The sequence below is a fragment of the Fukomys damarensis genome, unplaced genomic scaffold, assembly GCF_012274545.1.
Source record: "Fukomys damarensis isolate Sample0158 unplaced genomic scaffold, DMR_v1.0_HiC HiC_scaffold_27, whole genome shotgun sequence".
In the NCBI taxonomy this organism is placed as follows: domain Eukaryota; kingdom Metazoa; phylum Chordata; class Mammalia; order Rodentia; family Bathyergidae; genus Fukomys; species Fukomys damarensis.
The window spans coordinates 31,303,879-31,312,687 of record NW_022900939.1 but is presented as its reverse complement, the minus strand read 5'-3'; positions in this window follow the sequence as shown (position 1 = coordinate 31,312,687).

The window sequence follows — 8,809 nt, the reverse complement described above, 5'->3', positions numbered from 1 at the left end:
TGCAAGCGCAGTCCCAAGTTCAATCCCCTGTACCAAAAAAAAAAAAATAAATAAAAAAAGAAAGAAAGAAAGAAAAGTGACTGCCAATATATTTTTATCACGAATCTTTATGAATTTCAATGTTGAGTTTTTAATTATTATTTTAAATGTTTACATAGTTTGTTTAGCAAAAAGGATTTTGCATCTCAAAGCATCACTTTTATATATAGGAAGCAAAGTTTTCAGATTAGCTAATATTTGAATTATTTGTTTTATATGCAGTTTACCTTAAGTATGCTGTCAGTATACCAGTGTTTAACCTCTATATTCCAATTCGGATACACTTTGTACTGCAAAACTATTGTGCGCTTCTTAGGTAATATGTTTCATATTGTTATCTATGAAATTAAAAACCTTTGATAAAAGTCTGCTGAATATAGTATAAAATACACTGCTTGCTTTATGAAAGACAAAAACGAAAAGCAAAAGGAAGTGGCAAGCATTGGGATACGTGTGTTTGAAGCTAGAGGGGGTATTGTGAGAGGTGCTAGTGGCTATGTGTCTTTAACAGTTATTTTATTTAAATGCGTTCTGTACATTTTGATCACCTTGTACCCTGACTGGGTCAGAGCGGTATAATTCAGGTGACTGTCGCATCAGGTGACTGGACCATGAGGTGGCGGCTGCAGGATCATTAACTTCCTCTTCCGCATATTTGTAATGGTATCACAGGATACTCCATTCCTGTTTTAGGAGGATAGTATCTCTCAGCTCACTGGGATTATACTAGATCTCATTACTTAGCTTATAACTCCGTCTCTTTTGGTGCTGTGACATCCTATTGTTCAAACCACCTGACTGTTTCAAAGCAATTTTCTAAGTGGCTTTTATTTAAATTTCTGCTATCATAGTCTTGATGGCCCAAGCAGCCAGCTCAGGTTCACTTACATGACTCAGATATTCTGTCTTATAATGGAGACCCCTGGTGCGAAGGTGGACCACCAGTTACATATAAGTGGATGTCAGAAGTCAGAAGTCTGTGTAGTGTCTCAGGCTGATGGGGGAAAAAAAATCACAGTTTTGGGAGGGAGCTACAGTATTGAAAGATGCTGCTCTGAGGAGTAGCGGGTGTGCCCCGCCATGTGCCCTCAGGCCCTTAGGCACCTAGCCTTTTCCTTGAGCCCTACTAGCTGCTCAAGGCTGAAGGAGTCCAGGGGGCGAATGTCCATCATTCTGGAGAGACATGTCTGGGGACTCTTTCCTCCAAAGGTCACCTCATGCAGAAACCCTCCTGCCTTGCCCCTTCCTGGCAGCCTGAAGCCTCCGCTGGGGCTCAGAGCTCCTTGTATTCTGTGGTATTGGGGTCTGTCTCTTCTCAGCTCTGTCCCCTAGAGCAGGGCCACAGCTCAGCTGAGCCCAGGGGTCTCATGTCTCCCACGGTAGCAATGACTTCTTCCAGTGGATGCCTCTCTTGAGCCAGGGAGGTGCAGTGGTCAAAGCCCAGACAGCCCCCTCCCCCGCCCCGGTCATTCGACACCCCCTACCCTTCCCTCAGGGAAAAAAAAATGAGCTCCTGAAAAGTAGGCAAAAACACCCTGGAAGTGCTTAGCACAAAAGAAGCCATAATCACCATCAGCTGTCATCCTGGTTGTCATCATGCCCCGTCCAAGGGCCGAGGAGGCAGAGGTATGGGAGACACATGTCCAGTCCTGCTGGCCCTTGGTGTCCCTGGTCACCAGGCACAGTTAACAAGGAGCTGATGAACAAGCTCTGTGTCCACCCTGCACTTCACAGGCTCTTGATGTGGCAAGTGTTTACATATTCAGAACAAGTGTCCCGGCCTGTACTTTGTCAGGGCTCGTGGGCAACCTGCTGAGAAAGACGAAGGAGCGACCCCAGCTCAGGGCCGGCTGAGGGCAGCCTTACTCTCTCGGGGACCAGAATCCCGGCCACCAGTGACTTTCTTTGATGGGACAGTGGCATTGAGCCCAGGAGGAAGTGTGCAGTGGGACAGTTCCCTGTTCCAAGAGTGGTGGGCACCGTGGCTGTGGCCACCCTGGGCCTAAGGGTCTCTGGCTGTACCTGTTCAGCTTCTGGCATCACATAAAGCTTACTATGGGGGAGGCTGGCCTGCCACATCAGGTCCTCACTTTTCACTCATATCCTACACAGTAACAAAATAATAATAATAATAATAATAATGATAAGTATTAACAATAACAAGCAGGTGGCCTCATGACTCCAGGCCCTGCTGTGAAGTCCCCGGAATTGTGTTATTTCAACAAGTCAGCACCGAACCCCACAAGGCTGAAGCACATGATACCCATACACGGGTGAGGCTCAGGGCGACATGTCCCTTCTGGGGTCCTGCAGCTGTCATTTTCGAGCCCTCAGGGGTGTGGTCTCCGTCAGTCTGTGAGAGGCTTGAAGAATCAAAGAAAGCAAGGTTCAGAGGGGTCACTCGCCTTCTCATGAGCGAATAGGGCAGATCGGGGGCTGGGCCAGGATAACCCTGACTGGAGACTCCAGGCAAGGCCACCCCCGACCCCAGGCTGCCCAGCGGCCATGGACACTGAGCAATTACCCCAAAGTGCCATCACAAGGATAGTCCCACCCACGCACCTGGGGTCTCCTGGGTCCCTGTGCATCCTCTCTAAAAGCTTGCAGGCCCTTCTCTGGGTTTACAGGGTGACTCAGCTTACAGGGGGAAAGTGGTCACAGGTGTGCAAATGGAGGGGGCAACAGTGGGAACAGCAGGTGCCAAGGACAAGTGCAGGACAGCACTCTCCCCATTCTGGGCTCTTTGGGCCATGGCAAGTCGCTGGCCAAGGTTCCCTCTGTGTTTACATGGTTTTGTTTTCTCCTCTAAATGGGGGCTACACAGTTCATGGAAGGCCACAGTGGCTGCCCCTGGTGCTCCATGACCACAAGAACCTGCTAGAGAAGTAGAACCGGTTTCAAAGGGGGCTGAGATGGGCACAAGGTTACCACCTGGGAATACAGACCAGGAACCACACACAACGTCAGGTTCAAAGCCCTTTACAAATTTTATATTATTTAATCCATGCTACCAGTTCACTTGTTACCCTCCCCTCAATTCTTGTTGCAGCTCTGTCCCCAGGGTGACAGTATTTGGAGGTGGAGCATTTGGAAGGTGATTGATGCTTTTATGAGAGGAAGGGACACCAGAGTTCTCTGTCTCTACCACTTAAGGGCACAGAAAGAAGGCAGAGAGCCCCCAGCAGGAGCCAAATCCACCCACACCTTGACTTTGGATTTCCAGCCTGTAGAACCATGAGAAATAAATGTCTGTGCATCTTTTTGCAGGGGTTCTAAGTGATGAATATGCCTTGAGGTCAGCACTACCACTATTCCCAAGAAATTTGGCCATTTTCCCATTTGTCCCTGGCCACACATCCTAAGTGTGGCTGCTGGGTCCCTTTGTCCCCTCAGATCTCTGTGTAGCATCTCCCCAACAAGGCTGCCGACCCTCCATCCCTGATAGCAGCATTGCCTAGGTCTGAGTTCACACTGGGGGAGTTAAAAGCAGGCCCAGATGTTTGCGGACAGATGACACTCAAGGAGGAAGAGTACCAATTGTGTGTGTTAGGCACTGGTATTAAGTATAGAGAAAGGTTTGTTTGGGGGGCAGGTGCTGTGGCAGTTATTTGAGCCATGAAGGGGACATGCCACACACTGCCCAAGCGAACAGTGAGTGGCATTAATGTCCCACCCCCACCCACTCCTTCGCACCATCAGAGAGTGGCCAGGGGCCAACATACAAGGGCAACTGGTGCCTGTTTGGGCGTAGAGTGGCTCCATCCCCTTCTTGCTTATGTGGGGGAACCCTCGTTCTGGGGAAAGCGGCCTGATGGGCCACCCTGAGAGGACTTCGGAGGTGAATGTGGCCTTAGTCCCATCTCCCAAGGGCCTGGGGTCACAGGGAACCCCTAATTCAATTCAGCCCCCCAACATGCAAATCTGCCCCTCCATTTTAATCATCCTCCAGGAAGTCTTGGGTCCTCTGAGTCCCTCACCACTTGGCCTAGCCCAGCCCTGCTGCCTGGGACTGCAGAGCTAGCAAGGCCACCAGTCTGTGCCTGGTGTGGGCGGGTCAGTCCCCAAGTTAGGTGGGCCTGCAGGCCCTATTTCCCCAGCAGCCTGCAGCACCAAGGCTCTGGGAAGAGCCGAGATCCCTGCAGACCTTAGGGAAGTCAGTCAGTCTCTCTGTGAAGGGAAGGTGATAAAAATAACTACATACACCAAAGAGTTGCTTGGGGATCCTGGGAGTAAACCGCATGCAGTGCTGGACTCAGCAGTGCCAGATAAGTGCTGTGTCATTAGAGTGACTTCCTCACTGTATCCGCTGCATGTGGCTATGGGTGGCTCTGAGGAGTTGGACAGGCCTGCACTCTCCTTTCCTCCCGAGCAGAGCGCTCCCCTGCCCCACTCCTCACCCAGCTGGGGAGCCATGGCCGGGGCTGCCCTCCCAAGTTAGCATGAGAGCCATCTCAGCTGCCGCTGAGGGATGAGCCTGCCCCTCCAGGTCCACCTCCCCCGGGAAATCCAGCATAATGGGCACTCACCCTGCCTGGCATCAGGATTCCGGGAGACAGACTTGCAGCCTGGGAACTCACACAGCCCGTTCTGACCTGGCTGCACAGTGACCAGCTGACCCCTCCCAGCCTCCTCCCAGGGCAGAGCAGTGTTAGGGTGTCACCCAGAAGGTGTCCAACCTGCTGGATGGGCTGACAGACTGGCTGGTGAGTTTCTGAGCCCTGCGGGGGCCCTGGCCCCTCCCTCCCACGTGCTCTCCAGCCCCTCCTCCCCACCGCTCCTTCCGCCTGTGGGGAGAGACTGGTGGTTGTGTTTAAGTGAGTAATTTGGCCCCTGTTTAAGGAGAGGAAGCAATAATAGCGGCCATAATTGTCCAAATTACTCCTGTTCCTTCGAGTTTGACATCTGCCTAATGACGGCAGATGGAAACCTGACCTGTGGCCGAGGGCAGGTGGGCCGCCGGGAGTGTCCTCAAAGTGGGCCGAGCCCCTGCTGGCCAGCTCAAGCGACTTCAGTGTGTGATCATGGATCCTCCCAACTCAGAAGGAAGAGCCCGCCCGCCGCACCTCAATCACTGGGAAACCAGAGGCAGCGGGCAGCCCATGGCAGAGGGTGGAGGGCTCAGGTGGAAGACTGGTCACCGGGTGACCTTGGCTACTTTCTGGACTTTGAACCAAACATTGCATTGTAGACTCAACATTTAAGATAAACAAGACAGTCCTTCTTCAAGTCTTGCTTTGACTGCTGCTGATGGTCAGAGTCTCCTGGTGCACTTGACACCCAGGTAGGAGACCCTCCCTGTACTGGCATCCAGATGAGAAACACCTGCAGCACCTGACGTCCAGGTGAACATTGCATGTGTACTATCATCCAGGTGAGAGGCACCTGTTATGCCTGGCATCCAGGAGATTGGGGGTAGGGGACTCTACTGTCACCTATGCCACTTGGCTGAGCTCTCGCCGAGGACATGGGGCATGAAAACAGCCCAGTGTGGACCACACCTCATGGTCCGCAGCCCAGGAAGCCCAGAGCATGGGGTTTTGTGAGTCTGTAACTTCTAAACCTTGGGGAGATTCTCCTTGGAGCTGCCTACTGTCAACACAGACCTCCACGGCCCTAACATGAATCCACTGCCCCTTTTCATCACCCAAGGGCAGAGGTCTTGGCATCAAGGACTTGGCTGTAGGTCCTGCTGCTGTCTGTGAGTTCCCTCCCCTGGCTTAGGGACAGAGGAAACAGGGCTCATTCAGGGCTGAGAATCCAGGAGGGGCTGCTGCAGGTGCAGCAGGCTCCAGCTGCATCCTGGGAGTAGCTCACTCCCTACCCTCAGCGGCACCCTGGGGCCCTCTCTGAGCCCAAGCAGGAGGAGAGTCTGTGGGTCAAAGGGAGGGACCAGGGCTGCCGAGGCACAGGGTCCCTGGAAGAGTGGGATTCCCCAGTTGGGCACCCATAGAAGTGCCCAACTAATACTGATTAGTTATTAACAGTAATAATTAGTATGAATTAATACTGATTCTGGCCCAGGGAATGGGGCTCAGCATCAGGATGATGTTGGTACCAAAAGAGCTGAGAAGTGCACTGTTTCTTCCACCCCTGGGTGGCTCATGGCCAATGCCTCTACGTTTCCAAACAACCTGAGCTCCCTGTGGCCCTTGCCTGGCATTTGAGGTAGGGAGAAGGCAATACTGCCGAGAAAATACTAGATCTCATCCTACTTCCTCTTCCTGGAGGATGGCTCGTTTGTTCATTCAGTGAGGCACTTAGGGCTAGCCAAGGGGGCAAGGGTGGGGGCTTGTGAAGATTTCAGGCTTAGCACTGGTTGCTCATGGAGACAGATACAAAAGAGCCCCTTTGCCACCTGAGCAGATCTGTTCATGTCTCATGCCTCACTTTACCCCTCCATAAACAGGAATGATAACCTTGGCATTATGCTAGGAGGGTGTGATAAGTCCTCAGCCTCAGCACAGGACAGTGTGCTCTCCCTGTGGCATCCAGGCCCCAGTGGTACCAGGCCTAGGCTCCTTTGTGGGTCACTCGACCCCCACCTCTGGGGTGTGTTGTGTGTTTTCTGAACCTGTGCTCAGGAGCTTGGGACGCCCAGAGCTGCAGTCACACGCTGATGGACTGGGTTCTAAGACACAGGCAGAGAGTGGGCTGGGCAGTCCTGGGTGGCCCCTGGCCCTGGACACTTGGCAGGCTGCATCTGGTTAGTGGGAGTTCTCGGCCACATGCCCGGGAAGCTGGCCAGCTCCCCAAGTGTCCCCAGAAACAGCTCAGAACTCATGAGTGAGTCACCAAAGGTGTCAGCTGGTACCTCCAGAAGTTCTTAGAGGAGGGCCATGGGGCTGGCTGGGGCTGGGAGCAGGACCCGAAGTTGTGCTCAGCATGCCCTGCCTGCCCAGTGTGTCTCTCTCAGGCCTGGGACCCGAACACAGCAGCTTCCACTCAGCCACTTGCTAATAGCCTCAGCCTTCCTTCCGGCTGTGAGGCAGCTGGGGCCTCGGAAAGAGCATAAAAATGTTTGGCTGACACTCGTTCACCTTTATTATATACAGAGGCCCCTCATCTCCTGCCTCTCAAGAGCACCTCTCGGCCACCGCCTGGCCATTTATCTGCTGCAGGAATGTCTGCGCCTCCCCCATCCATCCATCACTGCCTGCCCTGGCCTCGCAGCGCCCCTCGGTTGGCCTGGGGGACTGCAGTTTGGGGGGTGGGAGAGACCCGTGCCTGCCAGGCAGGGAGGTTCGCACAGCCTGACACGAGGGTCCCCTGCCCCCCAGAATCCCAGCTCAAGCCAGGACTGTCTCTTGAGTGGCTTTGCCCACTCACCCTGGCTGGGGACCACAGGGGCCGTGGGAGTGGGAGGTGTGCAGCTGATGGCTCCTCAGGCCAGGCCAGGCCCCGCAGCCAGAGGGCAGATCCTCGGTTCCCATCCACATCTGAGCCTGGGCTCTGTGTCCCCTGACTTCTGCAAGAAGGCCATGCTGCAGGGGGAGAGACACAGTCATGAGGCCACTGCAGCGGTGTGACCTCGTGCCTGTGGGTCGGGGCCTGCACACCTCTGCCACATACACACAGACATGTGATTGAGTCAGTGGCCACCCCCAACTTTCACTCGGGTAGAAATGCTTTGCCAGAACACAGCGTAGACTCTGCCTTCTCTTTGGACATCTCTGATGTCGTGTTCAGCCACCTGGACTTTTGAATATCGAAACACCTTGAACAAGTGAAGTGCTCTTTTCGTTTTGATTCTTTTCCTAGTGCATTCTCAGGGTTACAAGGTAACAATATTCCAAAGAGTATCTGGAGTGGGTATAGTACAATTCTGGCCTGTGGAGGGCACTCCACAGCCCTCTCCCCCTTCCTCTCACCTTCCTTTCTGGCCTGTTTGCAGCCCCAGGCAAAGAAGGGGTTGGAACGGCCACAGATGAATTTACGAAACAAAAATTCAGGTTACCTGGTCTGGGCCAGGTCCTGCTCCAAGGTAGCCACATGGGCGAGCAGAACAAGTCCAACCTCCAAGCTCCCAGGGCTGATGTTCTGATGAGGAAAGTCAAGAGAAGACATTTAGATAGAAAACAAAATTAGAGAGATAAATAGAAGGAAGGGACTCATACAGGTCGTGGGCTGGGGTTCAGTTGGTTAGGTGACGTGGTTGGGGGCATAAGTATGAGCCAGAGCTGGGACTCACAGCAAGGCTAGAGGATGCTGCTGTCCTCCCCATCAGGGTACTGGGCCATCAACTCTGCGGTGCTCCTGGCTATGCCCTCATGGGCACAAAGCGGTTACCATAGCTCCGGACATCATGCACATACAGAACTACAGCCAAAGGCAGGTATGTGGACCATGTGTGTCTGGATCTGGATGCAGCACCTGGGATATTCTCTCTCACCTTTTCAGGGAAGATAAGTCTCCCTCACACATTTCCTTTCCAAGGAGATTTCTCTACATCTCATTGACCAGAACTACTCTTTCCCACCCCCACACCCCCGACCCAGCTCTTTCAAGCTATCAGGGAGCACGGAGAAAGTGTGGGACTGGCTGTGAGCCAGGACCCCTCAGCCTGTAATGCACACCCCGAAATGCACACCCTGAGTCACTATGCATTTCCCAGACACACGTCTTTCTCCACCCAGAGCATCTCCCAGGACTGTATCCCAGGGCCCCTCTCCTGGGTGATCCGCTGAACAGTGGGGGTCGCCACTGCTCTTCTGGGGACACAGCCAAGGCAGCCTGGGCAGGGCCCAGCTCACACAGACTTACTGTGCAGGAT